The 16,794-nt window shown below is 44.7% G+C and overlaps 1 protein-coding gene across 6 annotated transcripts in view; it reads left to right on the top strand.

Moving 5' to 3' along the window:
• The window catches only part of LOC139766419 (rho GTPase-activating protein 21-A-like), an 842,055-nt gene that overhangs the window by 516,871 nt on the left and 308,390 nt on the right, over positions 1-16,794 (top strand). The window lies entirely within an intron of this gene.

Genomic DNA, 16,794 nt, shown 5'->3' on the forward strand with positions numbered 1-16,794 from the left:
ACCTGGTGCGAATTAGTATGGCCTTAATACCCGGGAGGGTGTAGTACATTAAGATGTACTAGATGTTCCCTTGTCCTTTGTGCATATTGGTTATATGTCATATCCCATCTTCACGTTAATGAAAGACCTTCAACACGTCTTGTTATTTTTTTTTTCTTTTATAACGATGTCAAAGATCATTTGTCCACGTCGTTGTTTTATTCTGTGTCAGCCATATTTTCGTATCCACCATGATAATATTTCTCTCAAAACATTAGTTAGCGACATGCGATGTTGTAGCGACCTGGCCTCGCAGTGTTGCAGTTTGGGTGTGCTTCTCTGTAAAGAGAAATTGGTTCTTCTATTGCGAAACCCACTGGGATTTTACATGTGTCAGAGCATACCGTTGTCAGCGAATACAGGTGTCGGCATACAGATGTCAAACCATACAGTTATCAGAGCATACAGATGTCAAACCATACAGTTATCACAACATGCAGATGTCAAAACCATATAGTTATCAAAGTATACAGATGTCAAACCATACAGTTATCAAAGCATACAAAAGTGTCAAACCATACAGGTATCTAAGCATACAGATGTCAAACTATACAGTTACCGCAGCGTACAGATGTCAAACCATACAGATGTCAGATCATGAGGTGTCTAAGCACTCTCTCCAGTGTGGTATACCTTCACTATTTGGTCCTTATACACTCCCAGGGTAGCGCCCCCAGAAGTTGGCTCCTGGAGGAGGATGAGTGGACATGATGCCGATGTCTCCTTTTTCTCGAGGTTGGATGGAACTATTTTTTTTTTTTCAGTGGAGGGAGCGGTGTTTGTGACGAGTCACGCATGTGTGGGTCAGTCAAGCTTAGGGCGTTGTGTTGGCGGACCAAAACCCTCGATTTCTGTTGCTTTCACGGGAAAAAGAATGGCTGATGACTGTCATCCGCGTGTGATTCATGATACGTTTAGAAGGGGTCAGTGTTGAAATGTGTTTGTGGATTTTCTCTTTCCAATTTAAGAGAATTTTGTTTAAGGTTCTTTCACATTTTTTGTGTTTTCTCAGTTATTTGCTGATTTTGTTGAAATGTTTGCATGGTTTGGACACAAGTGTCGATTTCACTTTACAGCCATTTCCTCCCCTTGGGGGTGTGGTGATGGACGACTGAGGAGGACTGTAAATCGTTGCCAATGTGACTAGAGCTCAAGTGTCCATGTTCTAATTTGGTGACACTGTTGGTCATGTTATCTATATATTTTATTTTTTTGAGGAAATTGTGTTTGCTGCTGAAATAGAGAATTTCTGTTGTTTGTGGTGAAGGATCATTTAGACTAGTCCCAGCAAGTTTCACGACACACATATTACTCCTAGTCGGTGTAGCTTGAGGTCTCGTATTCGCCGAGGATGGGGTATCGACGAGCTCTTAATGTAGGTTTGAACCTCCTTCATGTACTCTAGGTTCGTAGCGTATGTTGAGACATCACCAGGAAAGTTATATGATCACGTTGGGTCGTTTTGATGACCCGTGTTGCGATTTCGTGTGGAAGACCTTCGTTGTGAACGCTTTTTTTAGAAGATCAAACTCTATCCTTTGTTATCTTTCGTCACACTAGAAGAGGTCGTATTTCGAGATCCATGCTGAACTCCCACGGTAGTCCTTTGTATGCCACCCTCGATAGATTTCGTATAAGTGAGACTTTGTTGTGTTTGCTTTGGGTCTCTACATGCTAGAGACAAGGGAGGTTCGCGATACGCAGCTTGTATATTGTGCGGAGGAGAGTCGAGAGGTGTGTGGCTGTGGGCACGTCAGTAAGGGTAGTGAGTGGTGGGATGAAGAAGTCAAATTGCTTGTGAAAATGGAAAAGAGAGAGAGAGAGAGAGAGAGAGAGAGAGAGAGAGAGAGAGAGAGAGAGAGAGAGAGAGAGAGCATGTAAGTAAGGTAAGTGAAAATGGAAGAGAGAGAGAGAGAGAGAGAGAGAGAGAGAGAGAGAGAGAGAGAGTGTGTAAGGTCTGTACCTGTAGGGAAGGAGTAGGTGTTCTTCTCATTCAGGTGTTTGTTGTGGTGGATGTTAGAACATAGTGTTCAGCATGTTGATGAAATGTTGGTTGCTCTGGCCGAGCCACCTCTTGCGTAACCTTGATTTGTCGGTTCTTGTGTCGTCTTTTTGTTCGTGTGTGGGTACGGGGAGATGTTTACTGTGTGTGTGTGTGTGTATGTGTGTAAGTACCACTTTTGTGTGTGTGTGTGTGTGTGTGTGTGTGTGTGTGTGTGTGTATGTGTGTAAGTACCACTTTTGTGTGTGTGTGTGTGTGTGTGTGTGTGTGTGTGTGTGTGTGTAAGTACCACTTGGTTGTTCTGCAAACAAATGATCTTTTTTTTCCAAGACAGCTAAAATGTTGAGAACACTGAAATAAAGAACAGACTTGTCGTTGTAAATAAATCGAGAGAGAGAGAGAGAGAGAGAGAGAGAGAGAGAGAGAGAGAGAGAGAGAGAGAGAGAGAGAGAGAGAGCAGTATCCAAAATGAAAAAAAAAAAAATATATATATGTATATATACATTTATTTTAGCGGCAGTATAAAGCGTATATCGCTGCAAATAGCGAAACTGAACATTGTTATAGACACGTTTGAAGCAAGAGAGTCCAGTACCCTTGTCATCTGGTCCTTTATTTACGGAAAATGGCGTCTAACGATCATTACGTTAGGCCTGTGGCAAAATTGTTTGAAGACTCGACTCACGTGCCAGTTTCAGCTCCATTTCTAGTGGATGGTGACATTTTGTAACATCTTGGCACTTTATATACATGGTCAAGATGAATTTATATTATTTAGCAAAATAGATTGACAGACACGTCTTGACTTTTTGGTTTTCATCCGAGAACAGTACGAAAGCCAACAGATTAAACCTTCCCTGTTCGTTTTGATAAGGTAGTCGTTAAGAGGGAAGAATCTCTCATGACTGGGAAGTTTGCTTGTGTAACGAAAGCTTAAAAGAAGATAAAGTTCTTGCCTGGAAATTATCGTCCAGTAAGCTTAATGTCTGTGGTTGGCAAACCTGTAGAATCCATCATGGGATACATTATAAACCATGAGAAGGATCACCATTCAGTTATCGATTTGGTAACTTGGTATTGAAAGCAGTCGTTCATTTATTTCCATCTTCATGTGCTATGATACAAGTAATGAAAGGTCGTACGGTTAATGTATCGTGGGAATGAGATACAGGTGCCAGAAAGGATACGAAAACAGAATTTAGGATGATATAGTTATAGATTAATCATCCCTTCATGATAATGTTACAGTTATAGAGATATCATCCCTTCATGATAATGTTACAGTTATAGAGATATCATCCCTTCATGATAATGTTACAGTTATAGAGATATCATCCCTTCATGATAATGTTACAGTTATAGAGATATCATCCCTTCATGATAATGTTACAGTTATAGAGATATCATCCCTTCATGATAATGTTACAGTTATAGAGATATCATCCCTTCATGATAATGTTACAGTTATAGAGATATCATCCCTTCATGATAATGTTACAGTTATAGAGACATCATCCCTTCATGATAATGTTACAGTTATAGAGATATCATCCCTTTATGATAATGTTACAGTTATAGAGATATCATCCCTTCATGATAATGTTACAGTTATAGAGATATCATCCCTTCATGATAATGTTACAGTTATAGAGATATCATCTCTTCATGATAATGTTACAGTTATAGAGATATCATCCCTTTATGATAATGTTACAGTTATAGAGATATCATCCCTTCATGATAATGTTACAGTTATAGAGATATCATCCCTTCATGATAATGTTACAGTTATAGAGATATCATCCCTTCATGATAATGTTACAGTTATAGAGATATCATCCCTTCATGATAATGTTACAGTTATAGAGACATCATCCCTTCATGATGATGTTACAGTTATAGAGATATCATCCCTTTATGATAATGTTACAGTTATAGAGATATCATCCCTTCATGATAATGTTACAGTTATAGAGATATCATCCCTTCATGATAATGTTACAGTTATAGAGATATCATCCCTTCATGATAATGTTACAGTTATAGAGATATCATCCCTTCATGATAATGTTACAGTTATAGAGATATCATCCCTTCATGATAATGTTACGGTTATAGAGACATCATCCCTTCATGATAATGTTACAGTTATAGAGATATCATCCCTTCATGATAATGTTACAGTTATAGAGACATCATCCCTTCATGCTAATGTTACAGTTATAGAGATATCATCCCTTCATGATAATGTTACAGTTATAGAGATATCATCCCTTCATGATAATGTTACGGTTATAGAGACATCATCCCTTCATGATAATGTTACAGTTATAGAGATATCATCCCTTCATGATAATGTTACAGTTATAGAGATATCATCCCTTCATGATAATGTTACAGTTATAGAGATATCATCCCTTCATGATAATGTTACAGTTATAGAGATATCATCCCTTCATGATAATGTTACGGTTATAGAGACATCATCCCTTCATGATAATGTTACAGTTATAGAGATATCATCCCTTCATGATAATGTTACAGTTATAGAGATATCATCCCTTCATGATAATGTTACGGTTATAGAGACATCATCCCTTCATGATAATGTTACAGTTATAGAGATATCATCCCTTCATGATAATGTTACCGAGATGTGGATGTTTAGTTACTTGTCACTAGTCTCATAATCCCCCCCCTCGCCCATTTTTGTGGAGAGGGGGTTGGTCATTTCCTTCCATACCTCACCAATATCGTATACACACACCACAGTGGAATGAAAATATGAAAGAGAATGACACAGGTTAAGGGCTTAAAAAGTCTTCCCCTCCTGAGCACCATTACCCAGGGTGCGCATGCTGGTGCTGGCCTCCCTGCCTGAACGCCGTCTCACCAGGCCAGGCTGCAGGTGTGGTTCCTCATTGCCCACCACGACTGTAGTAGTGTCGTAACGAAGCGATGGCGAAAGGCACATTTCTCAGATGTAAGGTGATGGTTTATGCTTGAAGAACCAGGTTGAAAGAATGAAGCGTTATTGTAATGTTGGAGAATGAGTAAAGACATATATATATATATATATATATATATATATATATATATATATATATATATATATATATATATATATATATATATATATATAGTAATAGGGGAGAAAGAATACTGCTCACGTATTCCCTCGTGTCGAAGAAGGCGACTAAATGGGGTGGGAGTAGGGGGCTGAAATTCCTCCCCTCCTGTTTTATTTTTTCTAAAGAAGGAACAGAAAAGGGGACCAAGTGATGATTTTCCCCTCAAAGGCTCAGTCATCTGTACCTTACGCTACCTTGCTGACGCGGGAAATGGCAAATGTTTGAAAAAATTATATGTGTATATATATATATATATATATATATATATATATATATATATATATATATATATATAGTGTGTGTGTGTGTGTGTGTGTGTGTGTGTGTGTGTGTGTTGCTCTTTGGTGGTTAGAAACCTGGGTTAAATGGCCGCAATCAGAATTTTGATTGATGGTCAAACATCAGAATTGTTCGATGTAACAAGTGGCGTGCTGCAGGGATCAGGCTTGGGACCGGTTACCTTACTGGTAATGTTAAGTGATGATAACGGGCTTCGCTGTAAGAGATCAAAACTCACAGATGACACTTACCTAGAAAGTGTAGTAGAAAATTGAATGTCTACCGCCGCAAGCTGACAGACCAAATGATAGATTGGGCTTACTGCACTTTCATCTACACTTTTCATCTACACTTTTTATCATCTTTCTTTCATTTTCCTCCTTGCATCATCCTTTCCGATTTTTCTTCTTTTCCCGTTCACAGCGCTTTTACTCTTCCTTTCTTCCTTACGCCACACCTCCACGCCTTCCTGATCTTCAACTCTCCAAGAACTGTAAAATGGCCAGCATCCCCAAAGGATCCTCCCACAACTCCAGCATCCAAATTAACCTTTGTCCGTCTTTCCTGCACTGCCACACAGTCAATGAAACCCTCTTGTCCTTCCCTTCCATCGTTTCTCATTTTTGTGCAGATAAGAGAGAGGTGTTTGCTAGGAATAAATCCCGTTTTCAGTACAGACATCCGCAAGATAGCTTTTATTCTCTTGTACTCCAGGCGCTCCTCGTTTACCAGATATCTTGCTAATTTCCTCACATCCCTCCTGCGCGTTCTTATCATCCATAACAGCCACCTTCCTCTCCCTCTCAAACTCATTTATACAGTCATTCATATTTTTCTAGCAATGCTTCAGTTCATCCTAACCTCGCACAGTCATCATATTCACAAGCACATATACACATACCCATGCATGCTTCATACATCCAGTACATTCTATGTAACGCCTTCTCATACTCTCAGTGATAACACGGATCCCCATCCTTCATTCCCTCCTCCCTGATCATTTTCTTTTATTTCCGTCTACGCCACTCTCCATTCCACGCACTGCCATTATTTGCATTAATCATTTCCATTTTCTCTCCCCTCTACCCAGCATATTTAAACTATAGCGTTTGAAATTCTCCACGACGAGCTCCCACAAACATTCAGAACCTTCACGTTCTTCAATCGCTCGTCCATCTTACTTCCCCGATGTAACTGGTGAACTCCATTGCCGCTTCTTAGCCTTCAGTGCCTCGCCCTTGACAGGCCACTGGCAGAGGGCAGCCTCTAGCACAGTGTTTCCTAGAGGCAAACATATGCAGCATATAAACGGTGTACATGATATCACTAAACGATAATTATAACAATTATAAACATTATTTATGGACCACCGTGGTGTAGCGGTTAGCGTTCCTGACCGTGACACATTCACGGGCATGCCCAGGGCCGTTCGCTTAGGTTCGAACCTTGGTTGTGGGTAGCTGGTCCACAGTCATCCTAGCTGTTCATGGTTGATAGTGTGTGGATAGTAAAAACGAAAAGAGAATGTAGAGTATGATCTCTGTTGACGTAAGTGTAATGATCACCGATGACCCAAGTAAGCGAACTTCGTAGAAGCAGGGAGTAAAATAAACATATTTTTAAACTTCACTGACCATTTGACGACCATGACGTACTTAGCTTAGAGGAAAAAAAAAGAGATTGTTAAGAGGCGATGTGATGAAGATGTTCCCAGTTCCCAGAGGCTTCGACGACGGTGGTGTTGATGTGAGCAGCAGTCAAAGACTATATATATATATATATATATATCAGTCTGATTTTTAACCCTTAGTAATGAACGCAGACTTGTGTGAGTCAGCTTTTTTACCTCGATTTTAACACGTTAATATTTTTAAGGTCGTTGGGGCTCGAGCGTGTATTTTTAAGTCTTGTCGGTTCGTTCTATAAATGCCCTGTCTTCAGCTGGTGGCATGGTCCTTTGGAAGTCTCTGTTGCACTTACCGTATTGTTTGAAATGACGTTAGGCATTTTATTAATGTTATTCCGTTGAAGATGCTCTGAAACGTTATGCATGAACGATTGATTTCACACACACACACACACACACACACACACACACACACACACACACACACACACACATAGCATAAGCTAGGGTGTGTGTGTGTGTGTGTGTGTGTGTGTGTCACACATCGGAGTAAAAACAGAGGTGCTGATACACAAGGTTATGAGACGGAGCACCACGACTGTAAGACTCACTCCCCCTTATCATAGAAAACACACACATACAGAGAGAGAGAGAGAGAGAGAGAGAGAGAGAGAGAGAGAGAGAGAGAGAGAGAGAGAATGACGTCGTCTGGATGACTTGCTCTCGTCAATTTACAAAGCCATTTCTAGAAACAGCTCTGCCTCATATCGGACGATTCGCTTCTTGTTGGCTGGAGTAAAATGTCGAAAGTGTATCTATAAAGTGAGCAGAGTTAGTCAAGAAATAGACCTTAAGGGGTTTCATCCTGTGATAACTTAACATGGCTGGAATTAGTTTGACGAGCGTATCTCACTTCTTTTTTTCCTCTCGAATAATGATGATTGTAGTGATTATGATAACAGCTTAATGGGCTGACTAAAGCCTGACGCTTTGTATATTCAGAGAAAATGCAATATCATCATGGATAGTGGGGCTATAAAATGGGAGGCCTGTTGTGTAGTCTACAAAGATACTAAAGAGGAAACTAATATACTGCTAGCTACTTAGTGATGATGTTCATGTAGCAGTCTAAACGAGCTCGGATGGGACTCGTTGGAGTCGTGGTGCTGAACAGCAACTCGGGGACGAGGGATCTCTGATGACAGGTGCCGGTGGCGGGGTTTGATGCAGTAGCTTCTTCGCCAACAGTCGGATGAGGTCCATGCGATGATGGATTGGAGTGAGAGCCGGAAGCGCCACTTGATGATGAGTCGTGTAAGAGGACAGAGGATGAGGTTGTGTGACCTTTTCTCGTAACCCCGGTTGTATGGTGTGGTTTTGTGTGTGTTTACTTAGTTTGTATATCTATTTGCTCAGGTGTGTACGTGTGATTGTGTTTGATATATTATTTATAATGATAGTAATGATAATTGTAGAGATATTGATGATTATACTATTGGTAATGATAATCATGATAGAAAAAAGGGTAATAGTAATTACGTGAAACCGAAAGAAATCATGACAAGAATAATTACCTATTTATGTACTACGGGGAGACAGTTTTACACTCGTCCCACCTCGTCCCTTGTGTGTGTGTGTGTGTGTGTCTGTCTGTCTGTGTGTGTGTGTGTGTGTATGTGTGTGTGTGTGTGTGTGTGTGTGTGTCACATAGTGGCAGGGGCTAGGCTGGGTACAGCATGACAGTTGAGGCAGCCTAGGACCAGCAACATGGCCCCTGGGGCCACACCGCATTACTCTCACATTAACATAATTGCCACACTTGGCCTTCTCATGGCGTGAGAAACATGGGGACGCTCTCGTGGGCCGTTGTTGTTCTCCCTCACCCACACCAGTGACGCCTCTGTGGATGTACGTACGCACCTGTTTGATGGAAGTACGTTGTCTACTCTTCTGCCGCTGATGTCATCGTCGATGATATTCAGCCCTCCCGGCCGCGCGGCCTTCCATAACACCCTTGACAAGCCTCCAGGGCTGGACCGCTGCCAGCCACGTCACCCCCACACCTAAACCAGGATGGTCGTTATGTACATCAGGCTCGCATTCAGTCATGCCCCGCCCCTTACTGTTTCACGAGGCCCCCCTAGCACACCTTCCAGGTCGTCGAGTCCACCAAAGCTTCGCATTGCTGCTCTGGACGATAACGGAAGCTGGAACACGTCTGTACCATCATCAAGTCCTCCAGCTATCGTTTCTACAGTTGCCGTAGGCTCAGAGCACCTGATCTCTTGTGTGCACGCACTCCAGAACCTGTACATGACGTTGTCGCTTATACAGCAGTGGCAGCACTAGGTGAGGTGTGGCAAGCATTGTGTTCCTTCTACAGTAGCAGTAGTTCTGGTCGGCCAGTTGTTACCGGCTCTGGCTGTGGTTGTCATAAAGTTGTCGAGGTTGTTGACGTGGGGATGAAGAGAGGAAGGATAACGAAGGGGAGGAGAGAGAGAGAGAGAGAGAGAGAGAGAGAGAGAGAGAGAGAGAGAGAGAGAGAGAGACAGATGATGGTGAGGGAGAGAAGAATAGTGCCTAAGGGTGGTTAAGGAGGGAATAGTGTACAGGGGAAACCTTTATAACATATCAAAGCTTATAAATCTTAAGAAATATGAGCCGTCCTGTAATGAAATACTACGATCTAATAAGGAGATATTTTGTAGCGGTCTATGCTTATGTGAGGTTGCGTCGTGAGTCAGCCCGCGTTGCCAAAATTACGAAACTGTCGTACCCCTCCTGAATAAGCTGGCAATCCTAAGTGTTCCACTTGCAGCGAAAGGTTAAGTACTCCTGTTTGTAAATGAGGAATGGATATGATAAAGCAGTAGGCCTTTGCCAACCCACCACTCACCAACATATAAGCCAACAGGGAAGAACATCGTATGGTATAGAGAATATACTGTCTCGGAAATTCTAAAGGAAAGGATGATTGGAGAAGGCGTTCTGATTTCATTTCAGCCGCCAGACGCTCTGAGTTACGCTAGTTTCTAAAGGAAAAATGGAATGTAGATTGTTAGCTCTTCTTTGTGTCATCTTTGAAAAGGCTTATTCATCAGTGATTAGAATACATTGACGTTTATTTTTCTAGCATTGTTTTCACTGGATTGATAAAGTTGGTCTTGACAGTGTCTGATGGTTGCTTCGACCAGTGTCCTCTGGTCTATAACTGTTGTGAACGAAGCTCTGACCCACGTTTGTGTATTACATCTTTATGAATATTCCCTTTATCATCGGGTCGTTTTATCTGGTTATCTTGTCTCCTTAGATCCGAGTCAGTTCTCGTCCTGGTTAATTCGTAGGTTTGTTGTGGGTCGCTTGACCATTTTTTTTTTTTTTGGTTTTAGTTTATCTTCCTTTGTGATACACTTTGCTGACGAGATAAAGTATGATGTGACCAGGGCTGTATAAAGAGTAAGAATTATGTCTTTTGCTTTTAGTTTATGCTTTCAGCTATGAGGTCTAACGTTTTGTTGGCACTGTGTTATACTGGTAGGTGTTGCTGTGCGTATTTTAGGTCATTTCCGATAATCGCCTTTGTTTTTCTCTTCCGGTTGGAAGACAAGCAGGGCGGGATAGTGGTTGGGATTGGCAGGCTTGGAGGCGGTTGTAACCTGGACTGACAGACAGGGAAGGGTTATGTCCAAAGGGTGACAGGCTTAGGGTGGTTGTGGCCGGGGTTGACAGGTTAGGAGGCGAGTGTGGCCGGGACTAACAGGCAAGGAAGGGATATGGCCAGGTATGATAGGTTTAAGAGGGGAGGGTGTGTGTGACTGGGGGTTGACAGGCTGGTAGGGGGTTGTGACCGGAGTTGACTGGCTGGGAGAGGCGAGTGTGGCCGGAGTTGACAGGTTAAGAGAGAGGATGTGGCCGGGGTCGACAGGCTGGGAGGGGGTTGTGGCCGGAGTTGACTGGCTTGGAGGGGAGAATGTGGCTGGAGTTGACAGGCTGGGAGTGGGATGTGGCTGGAGTTGACAGGCTGGGAGGGGGATGTGGCCGGGATGACAGCGAGTGTGGTAGGGTGTTGCTGGGAAGGGAAGGGCTTGTGGCTTGGCCGGCCTGGTGTGGGAGGCCCCGTGGGTGTGCGGGCGGCGCTGCTGGGGTCATGGTGGGCAGAGTGGCTGGGGAACTGGCGGGTTCGGTAAGTGTGTTGTAGGATGTGGTAACTTCTGGTTGATAGTGACTGGTGGTGGTGGTGGTGAGCGTGGCGTGTGGAGATGGTGTTGGTGATGGTGGAGATGAGGCTGGTGGTGGTGGTGGTGGTTCTGGTGATGAGGATGTTGGTAGTGATGGTGGAGGTGAGGATAGAGAGGCACATCAGAGGACGGCACCACTCACTTGTCATGGTAATGTTTCACTGTACTTCGTCCTGGCGAACATTATGTGTAGTGTGAGGTCACATGTGTGTGTGTGTGTGTGTGTGTGTGTGTGTGTGTGTGTGTGTGTGTGTGTGTGTTGGGTGAGGATGGGGGATGAGTGCCAGTGCCAGCGGCCGGCCTGAACATCTCTAGTGTCGCCAACCTCCTCACGTGAACGCCTCTGACGACGCTGTGGTCAAGACGTAAGTTACTGCGTGAACATGATGAAGGAGGCATGGTAGGAGACACTTACATTCCTCACTCACCTGATACTTGCCAGCGTTGACCCAGCCTCATTAGTATACTGCCACCGCAACCCACTCCACTCCCCCCCTCATGACGTAATGTCTTAACGAGACCAGAAGCTCCACGCCGCTCATGATTCATGAGGCTCTTGAATGTGGGTGATGAGGAGGTGATGGTGAGACAAGGGTGTTGTCTGGCCTCACTTGAGGAGAGGGTGAGCCAGGCTGGTACAGCCGGGCTGGTGAAGGGGAGGGCCAGTCAGGATTGGTGCAGGGGAGGGAGAAGCGGCTGATGGAGGGGAGAGTCAGCCACGTTGATGCAGGGGAGGGCCAGCCACGTTGATGCAGGGGAGAACCAGCCACGTTGATCCATGGGAGAGTCAGCCACGTTGATGCAGAGAAGGGCCAGCCACGTTGATGCAGGGGAGAGTCAGCCACGTTGATGCAGGGGAGGGCCAGCCACGTTGATGCAGGAGAGAACCAGCCTCGTTGATGCAGGAGAGGGCCAGCCACGTTGATGCAGGGGAGAGCCAGCCAAGCTCCTAGCACTGGTGATGGTGTGGCTCAGCTGAGGCTCCGACGGTGCTGGTCAGGCGTGAAGTGGCCAAGGGTTATTTTTTTTTTCCATAGAGAGTCAGTATTGTTGTGTCAGCGGAGGCTGGAAGGAAGGGGGAGGGGGCGGGAATTGTTGTATGGGAGGTGGTGCGGTAGGTGGCCGGCAGCCAACTGCAGGATGGACAAGTACACACGGATCTACTACCGCCACCTCTCAACTACGACTGACGTGCATGACTCTAGATAAGAACTTTTTTTAAGATGGTTGTGCGCATTTTCCTCTCGTTCTTGGACATGACACTGGGATATTAGTGTAGCTTGAGTCGCTGGTGGTTTTGAGGTCGAGGTGAAGGTGATTGTGTGTGTGTGTGTGTGTGTGTGTGTGTGTATGTGTGTGTGAGAGAGAGGATGGAACGGCGGCGCCTGACCTCGAAGGTGATGTTGTGTGTGTGTGTGTGTGTGTGTGTGTGTGTGTGTGTGTGTGTGGTGAGGGTGGACGGCGGGGGCCTGACCTCCACCCCTGCAACTCCGTTTCCCTTGGGAGGGCCTGGATTACCAGGCTCGTTTGTTGCTGCTGCTGGTCCCTCTCTCTCTCTCTCCCCCTTTCCATGTACGTGTTATGAATCGTGGATGATCGATAACCTAACCTTCATATAAACTGTTCACTTTGTTTTTTTTTTAAAGGAATGTGTATATAGTGATGTGTATAGTGGCGTCAGCCACATTCCCTCATTTTGAGAAGGTTCGCAGTACCCAGCCTGTCATCATGGCTGACACCACAGTTCCTTGCCTGTGTTCTCCAGAGGTGAGGAAGTCATCCAGTTGACGCATCTCTCTCTCTCTCTCTCTCTCTCTCTCTCTCTCTCTCTCTCTCTCTCTCTCTCTCTCTCTCTCTCTCTCTCTCTCTCTCAGTTCCCGTCTTGTGTGCCATGTTTACCCTCTTGTATCTCCGTGCTTTCCAGAGCGGAGGAAAGTGTGTGAATTTCTCCTTCGAAAACCATGCCATGTTTCATCCTCTCAGTGGAAGACCTGGACTATCTCGGTGGCCTCTGAACCACACCGGCAGAGGATATCTGATGTCATCGTCCCAAGATGATACGTACGTCCGTCTGTTGCCATCGCTTCTGGGTACAAGTCGGGGGAACAGCAATGGAGCTCATACAACATCCTGGGAATCGGATTTTTTTTCCCTGGTGTATACAACGCCCTGGGAATTGGAGTCCCCCCCCCCCCCCCCTCGGTGTAATTGATGGAAATCGTACCGTTACCTGTGGGATCTGGATGTGGGAAGATCATCGTAAAATCCTGATTTTTTTCCGTTCTTCTGTTTGTGCTCAGTTTCTTTGACAGTTCCTCCATGGTCACGTACGTGACTGGCCTTCGCCAAGTCTGTGTAAATAGCGTGCATTTTATTTTATCAACATTCAGGATCTTGTGATAATGGTCAAGCAGTTGTGAAAGGCAGGCAGTATGTTATTTTATTTATTCATTATTATAATTATTTTATGTATATATATCATACCATTTGCCATTTCCGCGTAAGCGAGATAGCGTAAAGAACAAAGGATTTAGCCTTTGAGGGAATATCTTTACTTGGCCCCCTTCTCTGTTCCTTCTTTTGGAAAATTAAAAAAGGAGAGGGGAAGATTTTCAGCCCCCCGCTCCCCTCCCATTTTAGTCGCTTTCTACGACACGTAGGGAATTCGTGGGAAGTATTCTTTCTCCCCTATCTCCAGGGGATAGGGGAGAAAGAATACTTCCCACGTATTCCCTGCGTGTCGTAGAAGGCGACTAAAAGGGAAGGGAGCGGGGGGCTGGAAATCCTCCCCTCTCGTTTTTTTTTTTTTTTCCAAAAGAAGGAACAGAGGAGAGGTCCAGGTGGGGATGTTCCCTCAGGGGCCCGGTCCTCTGTTCTTGGCGCTACCTCGCTGTCGCGGGAAATGGCGAATAGTATGAAAAAAAAAAAAAAAAAAAAAAAAAAAAATATATATATATATATATATATATATATATATATATATATATATATATATATATATATAGATATATATATATCAGTAATTTTTTTTCTGTTCTGGCCTTTGAAAAGTTTAATGCAATTGGCCTATAGCTCAGCATCATGGCTCTGCTCCATGTATTGTGTTGCTGTCATAGACATTTATGAACTCAGATGACTATCGGTGTCAGAACGCCAACCATTCTTCTCGCACATTACTTTATGAGGATAAAACTCGAGGTGGTCTGCCCTTGGAGCAGAATACTCAGACGTGCTGTCGGTGCCTTCATCGAAGTGGGATATGTTTGTCGCCTGGGACGTAGTGTTTATGAAGATTTTCTGTCCGGGTCGTCAGTTATGAGTGTGTGTGTGTGTCAAGTCACTGCAACTCTGGGTCGTACTCTCTTTCATCAGGATTTTGCTCATATCGTGACCGTCAGCCGTGTATGAACCCTCGTCCACAGTAGGGAGGAGGGTTAGTAATACTGTCTTGCCTCACCTACTGACGGAAGAGCCAAGTCCCACCCAGGGCCATACAGTGACCAAGTGTGTTGACCGTACCACAGATTCATGTGTCGTGTGTCAGGCTGGTGTTACCTCACCACGCTGACGTCTGACCGTCCTCACCTGCATGTTAATTTTATTCACGCTGACGTCGGAGAGTAGCAACGAGTGTCACAAGGGGAAGTTACTGACGTATCACCAGTGCCGGATATGTTTATCGGGTCTGACGTTCGAAACGTATTTTTGAAATCTTAGTAACATTTATTAATCTTCATTTTACGACGTTTTGTATGAATACTTTTTGTTTTTTATTCATTTTCATCTGGATTTATTTTTACGTAGTGTGTACTCGGTGTGGCCCATGTTACTGCTAAGGATAATGAATAGAGAGCCATCTCTCAGTGGTCAGTAGGATCACTTGGCCTTCGTAGATGTTACGATGCCCACCACTGCCACCACACTTCCTCCTCCTCACCACCCACACCTCTGATACCACACTGCTTCCTCACCACCCTCATCTCTGACCGCACCCTACCTCCACACCACCCTCATCTCTGACGGCTGCGGCTTCCACCAACAGCTTGCTCGACCAACGGCCTATTCCAGCATCCTTGGCTGTGAGGGGTGAAGATCCCCAAAGACTTAAGATGGTATTCACACCACGCTACCTCGTCACCACCCACACCTCTGCCACCACACTGCCTCCTCCTCACCATTCACACCTCTTCCTCCTCACTGCTCCTCATCTGCCCACACAATTCTCCTTTTGCCCTTTCCATTTACTCTTCACTGTTCGCCTGTATGCATCACCTCTCACGATCTGTTCGCCCTTCCTCTTGGCTCTGTTCTCTCTCTCTCTCTCTCTCTCTCTCTCTCTCTCTCTCTCTCTCTCTCTCTCTCTCTCTCTCTCTCTCTCTCTCTCTCTCTCTCCTCTTCCTCCCTCCCTAATGCTTGGGAAGCGTTTCAGTGTTCCTTGAGGTTGAAGTGAGAGGTGGCAAGGATTTTCATGAGTAGTTTCCATTGAAGAATGTGAATAGTAGCTTATATTTATTGTTTGTTGAGAACCGGATTGTTTCGGCTTTAAAAGGGTATCCGGCTCGAGTGTCGCGGCCCATGAGAGAGCCCCAGGGGCAAGCAGGAAGAAGAATCCCGGGGACTCACTCGGCAGCAGCAGTTGCGCCACCGAGTTGTTGTTACTAAGGGAACTCCATGTCTGTCGAAATCAGTTAAGGGCTTCTCCTCCTCCTTACGAGAGGAACGTACTGTTTGAGATCAGTTTCATATTTTCATTTTCTTTACTGTTTCATTGCAACAATGGACACCCTTACCTTGGCCTTTGACCTGATCATTGGTCGTTGAGGGTGTATAGTGAGAAATGCTACTATCTAGGGCGACGTAAAGGTGCTTGTGTTGTGGCGTGTCTCCTGTCCTCCTCAGTGAAGATGAGGGTGAGATAGTGTGGAAGTAGGAAGACGGACAGACAGACTGCAGTCGCTAGCCTATTTTGGCGTGTGTTGTGAGTCTTCCGTTGTCTCTTTGTCTCGTCACTGTGGTCGGTAGACTCCCTCGTTACCATATAGTGTAGATTTTACCGTAGCGTTTCACAACGCTCCGAAGAGGAAGTACCCGTTGCTCCCACTTTGCCCCTTAGAAAAATAAGAGATCGAGTTACATCAAGTGCGTAGGTAAGACTTCAGTGATGTAAGACCATAGCCATGGGATACGTGCGAGAAGTGAACCCTGACCTCACACACGTCTGCTGCTGGACACGAGATAAGACGGGGAGTTTCCCCACCACGGTCGATAAAAGGCCTTTACCCTTTGGGGGGTCCAGGTCGCCTGCTGCTGCTGGAAGTCATGGCCGTTTAAAGATGTAGTGTTAACGAGGGCGGTCCCGGCCGGTGAGGAAGCAGGAGGAGTGGCTGGCTGGTTGCTCCACACACCCCCCACCTGCCTCAGTATCTCTTGGATCCTCAAAACCTGAAGAAGGTTCACATACCTCTCCTCCTCCAGCAG

The sequence above is a fragment of the Panulirus ornatus genome, chromosome 1 (genome assembly GCF_036320965.1).
Source record: "Panulirus ornatus isolate Po-2019 chromosome 1, ASM3632096v1, whole genome shotgun sequence".
NCBI classification, from domain to species: domain Eukaryota; kingdom Metazoa; phylum Arthropoda; class Malacostraca; order Decapoda; family Palinuridae; genus Panulirus; species Panulirus ornatus.